Source organism: Sciurus carolinensis, chromosome 5 (assembly GCF_902686445.1).
Source record: "Sciurus carolinensis chromosome 5, mSciCar1.2, whole genome shotgun sequence".
NCBI lineage: Eukaryota > Metazoa > Chordata > Mammalia > Rodentia > Sciuridae > Sciurus > Sciurus carolinensis.
In genome coordinates this window covers 101,721,705-101,738,479 of record NC_062217.1, presented here as the reverse complement: position 1 = coordinate 101,738,479, position 16,775 = coordinate 101,721,705, and the positions used below count along the sequence as shown (strand labels likewise).

Below are 16,775 nucleotides of genomic sequence, written 5' to 3'. Positions count from 1 at the left end.
CAAGAGGCTTATAGGACTCCAAATACACAAAATTACAACAGACCCACACCAAGGCACATTATAATGAAAATACCTAACATACAAAATAAAGACAGAATTTTAAAGGCTGTGAGAGAAAAGAACCAAATTACATTCAGGGGGAAGCCAATACGGATATCAGCAGATTTTTCAATCCAGACCCTAAAAGCTAGAAGGGCCTGGAACAACATTTTTCAAGCTCTGAAAGAAAATGGATGCCAACCAAGAATCTTATACCCAGCAAAGCTTATCTTCAAATTTGACGATGAAATAAAATCTTTCCATGATAAACAAAAGCTAAAAGAATTTACAAAAAGAAAGCCAGCATTACAGAACATTCTCGGCAAAATATTTCATGAGGAAGAAATAAAAAATAAAGAAGCAAATCAGCAAAGGGAGGAATTATCCTAAAGGAACTGTCAAATAAAGGAGGAACCAAGATGTGTCAAAAAATAAATAAATAAATATATAAAATTTTAAATATGAACCAAATGACCGGGAATACAAATCATATCTCAATAATAACCCTGAATGTTAATGGCCTGAATTCATCAATCAAAAGACATAGACTGGCGGATTGGATTAAAAAGAAAGATCCAACCAATATGTTGCCTGCAAGAGACTCACCTCATAGAAAGAGATACCCATAGACTAAAGGTGAAAGGATGGGGAAAAACATACCATGCACATGGACTCAGCAAAAAAGCTGGAGTATCCATCCTCATTTCAGATAATGTGGACTTTGAGCCAATGTCAGTCAGAAGGGATAAGGAAGGACATTTCATACTGCTTAAGGGAAGCATAAATCAGCAAGATATAACAATCATAAACATCTATGCCCCAAACAGTGGCTCATCCATGTATGTTAAACAAATCCTTCTCAATTTTAGAAACCAAATAGACCATAACACAATAATACTAGGTGATTTTAACACGCCTCTCTCACCACTGGACAGATCTTCCAAACAAAAATTGAACAAAGAAACCATAGATCTCAATAACACAATCAATAATTTAGACTTAACAGACATTTATAGAATATACCATCCAACGAAGAGTGAATACACTTTCTTCTCAGCAGCACATGGATCCTTCTCTAAAATAGACCATATATTATGCCACAAAGCTAATGTCAGCAAATACAAGAAGATAGAGACACTACCTTGTATTCTATCAGATCATAATGCATTGAAGTAAGAAATAAATGAAAGAGTAAAAAACAGAAATTACTCCAACACCTGGAGATTAAACAATATGCTATTATATGATGAATGGATAACAGAAGATATTAGGAAGGAAATTAAAAAATTCTTAGAGGTAAACGAGAACAAAGAAACATCATATCAAAATCTCTGGGACACTATGAAAGCAGTACTTAGAGGAAGATTTATTTCATGGAGCACATTTAATAAAAGAAGTAAAACTCAACAAATAAACGACCTAACACTACAGCTCAAAGCCCTAGAAAAATAAGAACAGAAAAACACCCAAAGTAGTAGAAGACAGGAAATAGTCAAACTCAGAGCTGAAATCAACGAAATTGAAACAAAAGAAACAATACAAAAAATTGACAAAATAAATAGTTGGTTCTTCGAAAAAATAAACAAAATTGATAAACCTTTAGCCACACCAACAAAGAGAAGGCGAGAGAAAACCCAAATCACTAAAATTTGGAATGAACAAGGAAATATCACAACAGACACGACTGAAATACAAAACATAATTAGAAGCTATTTTGAAAATCTATACTCCAACAACATAGAAAATTTTGAAGACATCAACAGGTTTCTAGAGACATATGAATTGCCTAAACTAAATGAGGAGGACATACACAATTTAAATAGACCAATTTCAAGTAATGAAATAGAAGAAGTCATCAATAGCCTACCAACAAAGAAAAGTCCAGGACCTGATGGTTTCTCAGCCGAGTTCTACAAAACTTTTAAAGAAGAGCTCATTCCAATACTTCTCAAAGTATTCCATAAGATAGAAGAGGAGGGAACCCTCCCAAACTCATTCTACAAAGCCAATATTACCCTGATACCTAAACTAGACAGAGACACATGGAGGAAAGAAAATTTCAGACCAATATCCTTAATGAACATCGACGCAAAAATTCTCAACAAAATTTTAACAAATCGCATACAAAAACATATTAAAAAGATAGTGCACCATGATCAAGTGGGTTTCATCCCAGGGATGCAAGGTTGGTTCAACATCAGGAAATCAATAAATGTAATTCACCACATCAATAGACTTAAAGTCAAGAATCACATGATTATTTCGATAGATGCAGAAAAAGCATTTGATAAAATACAGCACCCCTTCATGCTCAAAACACTCGAAAAAATAGGGATAGTGGGAACATTCCTTAACATTGTAAAGGCCATCTACGCTAGCCCATGGCTAATATTATTCTAAATGGTGAAAAACTGAAAGCATTCCCTCTAAAATCTGGAACAAGGCAGGGATGCCCTCTTTCACCACTTCTATTCAATATCGTCCTTGAAACTCTAGCCAGAGCAATTAGACAGACCAAAGAAATTAAAGGGATACGAATAGGAAAAGAAGAACTCAAACTATCCCTATTTGCTGATGATATGATTGTGTACTTAGAGGAACCAGGAAATTCCACCAGAAAACTGTTAGATCTCATAAGTGAATTTAGTAAAGTAGCGGGATATAAGATCAATGCACATAAATCTAAGGCATTTCTATACATAAGCAATGAATCTTCAGAAAGAGAAATTAGGAAAACTACCCCATTCACAATAGCTTCGAAAAAAATAAAATACTTGGGAATCAATCTCACAAAAGAGGTGAAAGAACTCCACAATGAGAACTACAGAACACTAAAGAAAGAAATTAAAGAAAACCTTAGAAGATGGAAAGATCTCCCATGTTCTTGGATAGGAAGAATTAATATTGTCAAAATGGCCATACTACCAAAAGTGCTATACAGATTCAATGCAATTCCAATTAAAATCCCAATGATGTACCTTACAGAAATAGAGCAAGAAATTATGAAATTCATCTGGAAGAATAAAAAACCCAGAATAGCTAAAGCAATCCTTGGCAGAAAGAGTGAAGCAGGGGGTATCGCAATACCAGATCTTCAACTCTACTAGAAAGCAATAGTAACAAAAACGGCATGGTATTGGTACCAAAATAGAAAGGTGGATCAATGGTACAGAATAGAGGACATGGACACAAACCCAAATAAATACAATTTTCTCATACTAGACAAAGGGGCCAAAAATATGCAATGGAGAAAAGATAGCCTCTTCAACAAATGGTGCTGGGAGAATTGCAACAGAATGAAACAAAACCCATATCTCTCACCATGCACGAAACTAAACTCAAAATGGATTAAGGATCTCGGAATCAGACCAGAGACCTTGCATTTTATAGAAGAAAAAGTAGGTCCAGAGCTTCAACATGTCGGCTTAGGACAAGACTTCCTCAACAGGAGTCCAATAGCACAAGAAATAAAAGCAAGAATTAATAACTGGGATAGATTCAAACTAAAAAGCTTTCTCTCAGCAAAGGAAACTATCAGCAATGTGAAGAAAGAGCCTACAGAGTGGGAGAAAATCTTTGCCAATCATACTTCAGATAGAGCACTAATCTCCAGAATCTATAAAGAACTCAAAAAACTCTACACCAAGAATGCAAGTAATCCAATCGAGAAATGGGCTAAGGAAATGAATAGACACTTCACAGAAGAAGATCTACAAGCAATCAACAAATATATGGAAAAATGTTCAACATCTCTAGTAATAAGAGAAATGCAAATCAAAACCACCCTAAGATTCCATCTCACCCCAATTAGAATGGCGATTATCAAGAATACAAGCAACAACAGGTGTTGGCGAGGATGTGGGGAGAAAGGTACACTCATACATTGCTGGTGGGGCTGCAAATTAGTGCAGCCACTCTGGAAAGCAGTGTGGAGATTCCTTAGAAAACTTGGAATGGAACCACCATTTGACCCAGCTATCCCACTCCTTGGCCTATACCCAAAGGATTTAAAATCAGCATATTACAGAGATACAGCCACATCAATGTTCATAGCTGCTCAGTTCACAATAGCCAGATTGTGGAACCAACCTGAATTTATCCTTCAATTGATGAATGGATAAAGAAAATGTGGTATATGTATACAATGGAATATTACTCTGCCATAAAGAATGATAAAATTATGGCATTTGCAGGCAAATGGATGAAACTGGAGAATATCATGCTAAGTGAGATAAGCCAATCTCAAAAAACCAAAGGAAGAATGATATCGCTAATAAGTGGATGAGGACACATAATGTGGGGTGGGAAGAGTTAGTATTAGGTTTAGAGTTAGGTTTAGGGAGGGGGGCAAGAATGGAGGAAGGAAGGACTGTATAGAGGGAAAAGAGGGGTGGGAGGGATGGGGGTAAGGGAAAAATATAACAGAATGAATCAAACATTACCCTATGTAAATTTATGATTACACAAATGGTAAGCCTTTATGCTATGTACAGACAGAGAAACAACATGTATCCCATTTGTGTACGATAATAATAAAAAAAAAAAAAAAAAAAAAACTGACATTAAAGCCTCTGCCAGAACCACAACCTTGTACAAAGGCCATCACAGCCTTACATGAAAAATACGTCTGTGAAGACATCTGACCAGCCACTGCTTTCCCAGCCGTGGACTGCGCTACCTTTGAAGCCAAAGATCATTGTCTCAGAACAATGTTTGTGACTGTCCTCACTTTACCTTTAAGAACTCTCGTCTTCCTGGGCTCCCTGGGTCTGCACACGGTTTACTAAGTTGTAGAGTTTCCTCATTGTAGTGCTCATTTCCGGGTAAATTCGTTACCTTTGCAGAATCTCTCTATGTTATTTTCTTTCTTTCTTTTTTTTTATTTAAAAAATGTTTAAAGATGTTGATAGACCTTTTAAAAAAAAAAACATACAATGGAGAAAAGGCTATCTTCAACAATGGTGCTTGCAAGACTGGAAATCCATATGCAGTGAAATGAAATTTATCCTCTATCTCTCACCCTGCACAAAGCTCAACTCAAAATGGATCAAGGATCTAGAAATTAGACCTGAGATCCTTCACCAAATAGAAGAAAAAGTAGGCCTGAATCTTCATCATGTTGGCTTAGGACCAGACTTCCTTAACAAGACCCCCAGAGCACAAGAAATAAAAGCAATAATCAATAAATGGGATAGATTCAAACTAAGAAGCTTTTTCTCAGCAGAGGAAACAATCAATAATGTGAAAAGAGAGCCTACAGAGTGGGAGAAAATCCTTTCCACACACACTTCAGACAAAGTGCTAATCTCCAAAATTTATAAAGAACTTGAAAAGCTTTACATCAAAATATAAAGAACCCAAACAATAAATGGGCTTAGGAACTGGGCGGACACTTCACAGAAGATATACAGGTGATCAACAAATATATGAAAAAGTGCTCATAGTCTCTAATAATTAGAGAAATGCAAATTAAGACCACCCTAAGATTACATCTAACTCCAGTTAGAATGACTATTATCAAGAACATAAACAATACTAGGTGTTGGCGAGGATGTGGGGAAAAAGGCACACTCATACATTGGTGGTAGAGTTGCAAATTGGTGCAGCCACTCTGGAAGGCAGTATGGAGATTCCTCAAAAATCTTGGAATGGATCCACCATTTGGTCTATCTTTTTCTATGTACTTATGTTTTAAACTGTGACTTTACATTGAAAGTTAATATCATTTGCCAGCTTATAATAGGATCATTTTTTTCAATTTGGTCTTATCATCTGTATCTCTGAACTGGGGCATTTAGGTCATTTCTGTTTAATATAGTTAAGTATTTTGGATCTAAATTAGTCATAATTTGTCCTGTACCCTCTTTGTTTCTTTTTTCTTATTTTTCTTCCCTTCTTTTGGATATATTTTTTAATAGTTTCATTTTACTCTATTATTGGTTTAATATTTTGTTTTTCAGTGGTTGTTCTAGTATGGGCCATTAATCCTTAATGAAAAAAACCTACCTCCCAATAATATTGCCACACTTGATGTGTCACAAGAACCTTACAAAAGAATTATTTTCTTTACCTCTTTTCATGATTTATGCTATGGTTGACATGTCTTTTACTTCAGTTTATGCTATAAATCCCACACCGTCTTGTCATAGTTTTTTCTTTAAGTGATTATCTTTAAAACATGTTAGATGAAGAAAAATGTCTCTTTTATTTCACCACATAACTACCATTTTAGAGCTTGTTAATCATTTGTATATACTCGGACTGCTGGATTGCCATCTTGTGTCATTTTTCTTCTACTTGAATAAACTGTTTTTATATTTCACAAGGTATGGGTCTTCCAGAGATGAGTTCTTTTAGATGTTTGTAAGAAACTAATTATTTTACTTTTAGTTTTGTAAGCTCTTTTTGCTGGACAAAGAATTCTAGGTTGACAGTGTTTTTCTTTCAATACTTTGAAGAGGCTTCCCCAATGTCTTCTCCCTTGTATAGCCTCTGGTGATAACTGTGGTAATTCTTATCTTCTTGATGTTTTTATTAATGTATTATAGTTATACATAATAGAGGAGTTCATTTCAACATTTTCATAAGTGGTATAACATAATTTGCTCCATTTCAATCCCTAGTACTTCCTCTTTTCCTCCACTCCTCTCTGCCTGATTCCCTTTTTCTCCTTTATCTGGCATCCCTCTGTTTATTAATTATTTTAAATTTGTGCATTATGTTATGAATAAATGTGGAATTCATTGTGATATATTCATACATACACTGTAATTCTTTTTTTTTTTTTTTTAACCTAAGTGCTATTTATTGGAAAGAGAAGAGTACAGACCCCTGGGTACAGGATGGAACAAACCAAACAGTTTCTCTTGCTCAGCATATACACTTGTTGCCCCAGTTGGCTATCTTGTTATTGATGGACATCTTGAAGAAATGGTCAGACTGCAAGTAGGCAGCTATTTTCTCCAAGGCCTCAAAGCGGCACATAAAAGCCTTCAGATTTGGGAATTCATCCAGGCACTTAGGCTCAAACATATGGTTCTGGTCTAATACATCATAGGTGAGAAAATCCACAAAAGTAAGCTTTTCCCCTGCAAACCATGAGTATTTCCCCAGGAATAAGGAGAATAGTTTCAGTTGTCCAGGTAACTGTTCCAAGTACTGAGGCTTCAGTTTTTCTTGTCAGAGTTGTAGCAGAGGCGAATCAGTTGCATGCGGAAATCCATTACTTGGTTCTTCATGATATCTACTCGAATCTTTTCTTCTTCTATTTCACCACACATGTTGTGCTTGCAAGCGATGTAGCGCAAAATGGCATTACTCTGGGTGATTTTGTTTTTCCCATCCATGAGGTAGGGAAGATTAGGAAAGTCCAGGTCTAGCTTGAACTTCACATCCAGCCATTGGCTTCGATCATAGTCAGGAGCTTCCCCGCAAATGTACTGCTTCTCCTCATAGGATGTATCAGTGAACTCCAGGAGCAGGTGGATAGCATGCGTCAGCCGGCGAATATCCCAATAACCCAGAACCATAGACAACTTGGACAACATGGTGAGGAAACTTGTGGGTTTTCGAAGATAGGCCTACACTGTAATTCTTTAAAAAAATTTTTAAAATTTGTTCTAACTGGTTATATGTGACAGTAGAATGCATTTATGCATTTTGATAAATCACACATAAATGGAGTATAATTTCTCATTTTTCTGATTGTACATATTGTAGGATCACATACACTGTACTTCTTATCTTTGATGTTCTAAATGTACTTTTATGCATCTATTTCTATGACTGGTCAAGAAGTTTTCTCTTTATCATTGGTTGGCATGATTTTGTTTAGATTTATTCTGCATGGACTTTGTTGAACTTTTTGAATTGTTTGGTTTATGTTAATTATCAAACTTGGAAAAAAAAATCCAGGTACTGTTTCTTTAATTCCTCTTTCTCCCTCTCTCTTTTTGATTCCAATTAAATGTGTATTTAACTCTTGGTAATGTCTCACAGATCACTGATGCTGTTAACTTTTTTTTTCTACGAGTCTCATTTAAAATAATTTCTATTGCTATATCTTCTAATTTTTTTTTTTAAAACTGATTTTTTTTTTCTGTCAAATCAGTTGTTAATCTCATCCAGGGTATTTTTCATTTCAGATATTGTATTTTTCATCTCTAGAATCTATATTTGGGTTATTTTTTATATTTTATTTTTATCTTCTCATCATGCCCATGTTTTCCTCCACATTTTAGAATACACAGAAAATATTTGGTTTAGCTTTTACATGTCCTTGCCTGCTCTTTCATTTTTTTTTTTTTTTTTGGGTGCTGGGGATCGAACTCAGGGTGCTCTTTCATTTAAGTATCTATTTCTTCTGAATTTTTTTCTTGGTTATTAATCATATTTTTCTGCTTTTTGCAGTCATAACCTCTGATTGCATTTTTAAAATCCTTTTTAAAACTGCATTTATTTTTAGCTGATATATAAAAACAAAAACATATTAATGGGAGTACTATGTGTTGTTTCAATACATGCATACATTGTTTAGTCAGGTTAAATACATCTATCACCATAAATATTTATCACTCCTTCATAGTAGAAATCTAATTGCATTTTGAACATTGGGATTTTAATATTGTTGGTTCTTGATTGTGTTATTTTCATCTAAAAGGACTTATATCTTGTCTTGTAAACAACTAAGTTACTTGAAACCAGCTAGATCCTTTAGAACTTTATGATAAAATGGTCTGTAATCTGTGTTGTCTAAAGTGACCACTACTCACATATGGCTCATGAGAATTTTCTATAAGGCCAATGCAACTGAGGGACCAAACTTTTATGTTTCTCATATAGAACTTTACAGCTTTAGAAGATAGTTTTTAAACTTTTTAAGGATAGATTCAGTGAGCCTTTACTCTGAGATTTATTTAGTACCATCACTAAGATGATAACCTTCTGAAGATTCTACCCAGTGCCCTGTGTCTTGGTAGGTGCTTCCCTTTGATGAGTGGGACGTGAACTATTCCCAGCTGTGTGTGAACTTTGAGAATTGCTCTGCTTATGCATTTCCGGTGGTTCTTTTCTTGGCATTGGCAATTTCCTCTCACACGTATACATATGCTCAACTAAAGACTTGAGGGGACCCCTCTGCAGGTTCCTGGAGTTTTCTTTCTATGAAGTCCCTTTCTCCCCAGTATTTTAACTTGCAAATTTTGACTTTTTTGGCATCTCTAGAATCTGATCTCTGTAACCACAAACCCAGATTGACAGACTCTGTTTGGGCCCTCTTCCCTGCATTGTACCCTGGAAATTGCCTCCAGACAATAAGTTGGAAAATTCATGGGGCTCACCTATTTATTGTTCTTCTCTTCAGGACCCTCAACTGTCTGTTGTCCAATGTCTAGAAACTTGTTTCTTACAGAAATTCTGTGACCAAGAGGGATGGTATAGAGGTAGGCTTTCACAGCGTGTGATTCAGTTGTGGTGGTGAATTTAAGTGATTGGTAGATTCAGTTAAGAGTTATTCATAGAGTACAATATGATTCTTTTTGATACCAAGTATCCCATTGAATGTCCAGAAGGCTTGGTTTAAATCAGAATGAGGTAATCAGATGGGCTTACTGATGTCACTTTGGAAGGACACATCTTATCTGGCTTTTTGGAGTCTGAGTGGTTAAAAGAGAGGAGTCACATACTGAGAGTTTTATTGTACCTGGAAAATCTTTTCCAGGGCCATCAACATAGGACTTAGGTTTATTTAAAAAAACTCTTACCTGTAGCATCTTCTGCCAACAGCCTGGAGGACTCAGATTAAATTCAAATATAACATGGACATTTTTGGAAATTTCTTTCTTCCTTTTTCTGGCTTCTGGTGGCCCTTGTCCTACCCCTCCCCTATCCCTTTCCCAGGTTGTCAGAAAAGATAATAGGAAGACAATATGGTCAGGGTTCCTTTAAACAAGGAATTTAGCCAGGGTTTATTGATTTCAAGTTTTTGGAGACTCAAGAAAAGAAAACAAACAAACAAACTACTAGAACTTTAAAAAGCTAAAAAATTTTAAAAGTTAAAAAAGATTTTCAGTGGCTTATTTGACTTCCTCGGAAGTCTCAAGAGTCACCAGTTTCAAAAACTCATAGAGAAATGTTTTGGAATATGAAGATGTCAAGCCTACCCTGGGTGCTCTAGGCTTTTTGAAAGCTCCTCTGTGCTTGATGGTGTTAAAATTGTACTATAAATCCAAATGCGAATGTGTGGATACTACTTGTCTTTTAGAACCATCAATTTCTGTGATACTATTTATTTCTCCATCTATGAAGCTAAAATTCATTGAGTTCATTGGATTGAATTGAGGGAAAATGAGAAGAGAGATAGAATAACTATCTTAGTAAACCTTTCTGATCCTTAAGGATAGCACTCTTGATTTTCCTTAGGTGACTTAAAAGTTAAAACCCATGTACACTAACCTGGCCTTTCAGTTTGGCAACCAAACGTGATGAACCACTTCAGAGGGCTGTTGCCTCGTGCTGAGCTCTCCTCTGGTAATAAACACAGAATTCAGGCACATTCACCACTTGCCCTTAATACAATTTGCCTAATGTCCTCATCATTCCACCATCACAAAGTCAAACAATAATTTGGTTGGAATGTGGATTTTGGATGTTGTTATGAGTACTGGATCAGCCTTTTGGCTTCCTTTTGTTGGCAGGTGTGGAATCTCTCATCAAAGAACATTAGTGAAATGTGAGTACCTACTTAGGGGTTACATTGTGGGACATCTGTTCTTGGATCTTGAGTCCCTAAGACTCCATCTGTGGCATGTGATCTGCTCAGCTGCCCACCACAATAGGGTTGGGGGATCAGAATAGCCACTCTGCTTTGGGCCTGGGACTGGGGCTCATCTACATGATGTTCCACAACCAGTTGGGGAAATACAGAAAATAATAAAAATAGCAATGTTTGCTATATCAAAAGATTCTTTCTATTGACTTCAATCCAGAAATTTAAAATGAAAATTTCACTGGATCTAATGATGTCCACTGCATACCTGGCACTGTTAGCCACTGAGGGATGCAGCAATAATTCAGACCAAGCATGATTCCTTCCTTCAAAACTGACCATCGAGTTTGTAAGAGGGACAAACAGAAAATAAGGTAATTACAATATGTGCAATAATGGTGGAGATACACAGTGCTGGCAGACTCAGTGAGTCAGATAGGGCCAGGAGCTTGGGCATCAGGTGTAGTCTCCTGGAGAACATGGTGTCTAAAATGGGGCACTAGTACATAGGAGGTAGGTGAGAGGAGATGGTAAGTTGGGACCCACAGGAAATAGGCAGGAGAAGGTTGTGAAGTTAGAACCTGTAGGTATCAGACAAGGTTAGGACCAACGGGAAGTAGATGAGAAGAGGCTGTGAGGTTAGAACCCATAGGAAGTAAACAGAAAAAGGTTAAGAGTTCAGGACCCATAGGAAGTACATAGGAGAAGGCTGGCAGGCAGAGGGTAGGGGTGGAGAGGGAAGGGAGCTCAGAAGACAGGGTCTGGCTCTCTGTTGTTGGGTAGTGAAACCCTCCAAGACCTAATGGACTAAAACAATGACAATCAGTTTTTTATCTCTTATAGTTTTGTGGGTGAGGAATCTGGGAAGGACCCTGTCAGTCTGTGGCTGAAGCCGGCTAGGAGGCTGAGCATGTCTCCCTTTCTCTCCACGTGGTCTCAGGGCCTCTCCAGGCCTTCTTTCCACATGTCCTGATGTAGGCTTCTTTACAACTGATCACCCAGGATGGCAGACTGTCTGTATGGGGATTTCAGAGTTGTGTGTTCCTGAGGACCAGTGGAATGGCATGGCATTTTACCATCTTCTGAGGTAGATGTTACAGCAGTGTTAGTGCAAAAGGTGTGGTCGACCCAGAGAAGCTTGGTGCGGTTGGGGTCTCAGGTAGCTGCAGAGACAGGCAGGCTATGAGGTCAGAAGGTCAGAGATCTGGCACATGGCCACCTTGCACTCTGTACTCTGGAGCCCAGCTCTTTTCTGAGGTGATGAGAAACTTTCTGGACGAGGGTGGTGCTTTTAAGTCAGGACCTTGGGTTACCCTGTGGGGAATGGTTTGTAAGGGATATTGATTTGGGGGCAAGAGATTGGAGCAGTGGGAAGGCAGCTCAGGAGGAGCAGAGTCGTCACTGAACAGGGGGTGGGAAGAAGACCTGGCTTGGGGGCAGGCCCTGGAGCTTCTTCTCCCTCCACCCTCCCCTGTGGAGTCAGTGCAGTTGCCTCACTGTGACCAGAGGAGCACTGAGCAGGCTCTCGTATTCACATTGAGCTCAGAATCCTGAATCCTGCTTGACATTTGCTCTTTCATCTGCAGGAAGAAGGTGGAGCAGAAGAGCCAGCAATAGAAAGGGCATCTCCTTTAGGCTCCAGCCTGCATTTGGGTGTTTCAGTGGGTGAATGGAGTGTATCACACCAGGTAAAAGGCTTTTTGTTATGTTTTTTTGCTTATGATTGTGATAAAGTATACATAATCTAAAATTTATCACTTTAACCATATTTAAATGTCCATTAAATGACATTAAGTATATTCATCACCATCCATTCCCAGGCTTTTAAAAATTTTTTCCAACTAACTCTGTACCTATTAAACAGCAGCTCCCCATCTCCCCTGTCCCCCAGCCCCTGGCAACCACCATTCCACTTTCTCAATGAATATAACTGAGATATTTCTCTTAAATAAGTTCAACCATACAGTATTTGTCCTTTTGTGAGTAACTTATTTCACTGAACATAGTATCCTCCAGATTCATCCATATTGTAACATATGTCTGGATTTCCTTTTTTTAAAGACTGAATAATATTAAACTCTATGAATTTGCCCGATTTTGTGTATCTGTTCATCCACTGATAGATGCTTGGGTTGTTTCTACCTTTTGGATACTGTGAATAATACTATGAACATGAATGGACAAACATCTAACTGAGGGCCTGCTTTCTTTTTCTTTTCTTTTTTTTTTTTTTGGTTTGGTGTATATACCCGGAAGTGGAATTGCTGGATTGCATGGTAATTCTATGTTTAATTTTTTGAGGAATTGCCAAATTATTTTCCACAGCAGCTGCACCATTCTATATTCCCACTAACAGGGCACAAGGATTCCAGTTCCTCCAAACCCTCACTAACACTTGTTATTTTCCATCTTTTCTTGTTGCTATTTTTATAGTAGCCACCCTAGTGGGTGTGAGGTGGTATCTCACTGTAGTTTTGGGTTTATATTTCCCTAATGACTAGTGATGCTGAATGTGGTCAAAAGTTTTCAATTGGAAGGCATCTACCTTCTGGGAAAGTAGCATATCGGACAGTATAGGTGTGGTAACTGGATGGGTCAGGATAGATGGGGAGTTCCATGCAGTGACTCACTCATGACATGGGTGCACATAGGTGCAAGGGAGAGCAGCCATGACATCTCTATTATGGCAACAGTAGTGGGAGTCTGCTGGAAGCCAACCATTGGATTTACCCTTTACTGGACTTTCTGACACTTTTAGTTTTGGTCATCGAACATGAGGAGAAGCTAGTGCCTCTGAGTTCTTCTTGTCCCCAGGCAAGGTGGGTAGACCTCAGGGTCCTGTAGCACCTTGCTGGTATGTTGGTGCCAGGTATGGGACCATGTTCTGGAATGGCATTTATGAATCTGCATGCACCAGAGTTTCTACGAGCTTTTGTATCTCTAGCGACCCTTGCCCAACATCTGGAGAGTCTGATGAGTAAATTGGAAGTAGGGCCTGCAACTGTTTTGTCAACAAGTGCTCTAATGATGCTATAGCCCAGATAGGATTGGGCATCTTGATTGGGAATTGACAGGTGAGGGAGGGCTCAGGCAGATGCCTGGTGGAAGGGAGGACCCTTCTGCTCAGATGGCTCTGCAGAGGTGACACTGAGGAAGCCTAGGCAGAACTTCATGGTGACAAGCTCTGGTGACATGGTCCAGAGTTCTCTCTATTCAGATTAGATTTCATATCTGAATGATGCTGAAGACCCACACAAACAAGTATGTCCAACATTATGGTGCTGCTTTGAAATATTCTACAACTATAGAATTCAGGTTTGCCACAGAGTTCCTCTTTTCCTTTTTTTTTTTTTTTTCCTGTACTGGGGATTGAACCCAGGACTTCACACATGCTAGGCAAGTGCTTAACCATTGAACTATAGCCCCAGCCCTTTTAATTTTATTTTGAGATAGGATCTCACTAAATTGCCCAGGCTGACCTTGAACTTATGATCCTCCTGACTCAGCCTCCTGAGTAACTGGGATTACAGGCATGTACCTACTCTTCCTGGTTAGAGCTCCTCTTCTAAATGCAAATGATTCTTCAATTACATGCACATGGTCACCTTCCACTTAGATTTTTGTATCCTTGCCATTGACTTACTGGAAACCTAACACATAACATGGGTCATGGAGAGCCATGGTTATGTCCCTTATGGTATCTGTATTTATGTGTGTCTTAGCAAAGGAGTCATCAGCTTCCATGGTGCATCTGTAACCATGGGAAGCTCAGCACCCCTAGCTCCTCATGTCAGGTGGTACAGCACTGGTCATTAGCATTGGTTTCTTTATACATAGTGTAAACTGGTCTCCCTGTAACTCTCCCACCCAGGGAGGAAAACCTTCCTTCCCATGTAAGTGACAATACTGTACAGCCATGAAGACATTCCATGCACCTCCCTGAAGTTTTCTATCCATGCTGAGAGGTCAACAGTACTTCTCTAAGTTCACTGTGTGGATGGAACAATCACCTAACTGACCTTGGGAAGATGCAGATTGAGATCCTGGGATCTTATGCAGCCACCCGGTGAGGTACAGGTGGCTGATCCAGAGACCACACTTACAAAAGACCAGGCTAGGGGTTAGGAGCATCCATCTAGAAGTGAGAGGCTTGAGCTGCTGGCACTGTCCCTCCTTTTGTGGCTGTATGACCTTGGGCAGTTACATTCAGTCCCAGTGACTTGGTTTCCATTGCAGTAAAACGAGGCCAATGAGGGTGGCTCTGGTGGGTTTGTTGTGAGGACCAAGACCAGGTTCAGTGCTCCTGGCTCAGGACTGGCACATGGAACCCACTCCATAGTGTGGGGTCATGGTCATTTCTATCTGAATAGCCCCAGGATATTTGATGTTTTTCTCAAGGCACTCCACATTTATATCTCCTCCTAGATACTTTGAGGGGCCCTAAGTAATAGAAAATGTCCAGGGCACTAAACAGAAGATGTAGGCAACATCTACAGTTTCCAACAAACACATATTCCTATTTCTTACCACCAACAAGTAGGGGTTTTTCTGGGACACAAGATGAGTGAAATACCATTTCAGAATCAGAAGTACATATTAATAAACATCTATGCTATGAGTCTACACTGGTTTAGCTCTTGTGCTGATTAGAAATGCTAATGAATAACTAGTCAACTCAATATACTTTGATATGGTAAGATAATCTATTAGTACTTAATTGGTGTCATCTTTGATAGGCAAATTGAAGCTGAGGAAATTCTGATTTCTTCATGAATAGATGTACTACTTTGTGTTTCTTTCTTTTGAGGATTGAACTCAGGGGCACTCCACCACTGAGCCACATCCCTAGTCCTATTTTGTATTTTATTTGGAGACAGGGTCTCACTGAGTTGCTTAGCGCCTCACTTTTGTTGAGGCTGGCTTTGAACTGGTGATCCTCCTGCCTCAGTCTTCTGAGTCGCTAGGATTACAGGCATGTGCCACTCTGCCCGGTAACTTGACTTGGCTCAGGCACCACCTCCCAAAGGAGGTTCGTTTCCCTTCCAGTTTGAATTAGGTGGTCTTCAGAGAAACATAGTAAATTACTGAACACTTGGGATGACAATGGTCTTTCTCATCTGTTAGATTTTAGCTCCCCAATTGTGGAAACCCTATCTTATTATAGCATCTTCAGCATCTATGGAAGTGCCTGGCACAGTGTAAAGGTTTGTAAAAGGGAGAGAGGAAATTTGGCAGGAACGCAGGATGGCAAGAATGAGGGAAGAGAGGAAGGAGGGAAGGTGAGAAGAGAGGATGGGAAGGAAAGGAAAATAGGGACTAAGGAAGAGAGGGAGGAAGCAGGCTCCCCCCAACCCTCCAGGACAAACTGAAAGAGGAGAATACCACAGGCAAGTGAGTTGGCTTTCACTGGGTAGTGACTCTACCTTTTGTCCTCTGGGGCATCACCTGAATTTAGGAACATGAATGTTTTGCTGTGAGCAAGTGAGGGCTGGTTTGCCAGGTCCAGTAGTCCAAAGCATTTCTGCTACCTGTCATGAGTGGATGCTGAAATCTGCCATAGCCCTGCACCTCTTTTGCATCCACAAGGGCAAAGAGGACTGGAAAGTTGACATTGATCTCTATGCTTAAGTGTTTACCTCTATCCATAACCCTGCCAATATTGCCTTTCAGATTGAAGGTGACTGGCTTCCCCAAAATAAATTTCCTGAAGTGTTTTTTCTTGTAGGGATGAAGTTCTTCTAACTATGGTTTCTATTGAACTGAGGGCCTCTTCTTCAGTTAGAAAATTATTTTCTTGGAGCTCTGAGAATTTTAAGATGAGATTATTTTTCATCTAGTAAGATAAAAATATAGTTAAGAGAACCCTCAAGGTGATTTGCTGGTGGCATCCAAATACAACTTTTTGTTGCTCGCATCTCAGTGAATGGCTCATGGGAACCAAATCTGTGGGACACTTCAGACTGGTGGTCTG

The 16,775-nt window shown here is 38.8% G+C and overlaps 1 pseudogene; it reads right to left on the bottom strand.

The window, feature by feature from the left end:
- Positions 1-6,909: 6,909 nt before the first annotated feature.
- On the bottom strand, positions 6,910-7,586 carry LOC124985249 (glutathione S-transferase Mu 5-like; annotated as a pseudogene).
- Between the last annotated feature and the right edge of the window lie 9,189 nt (positions 7,587-16,775).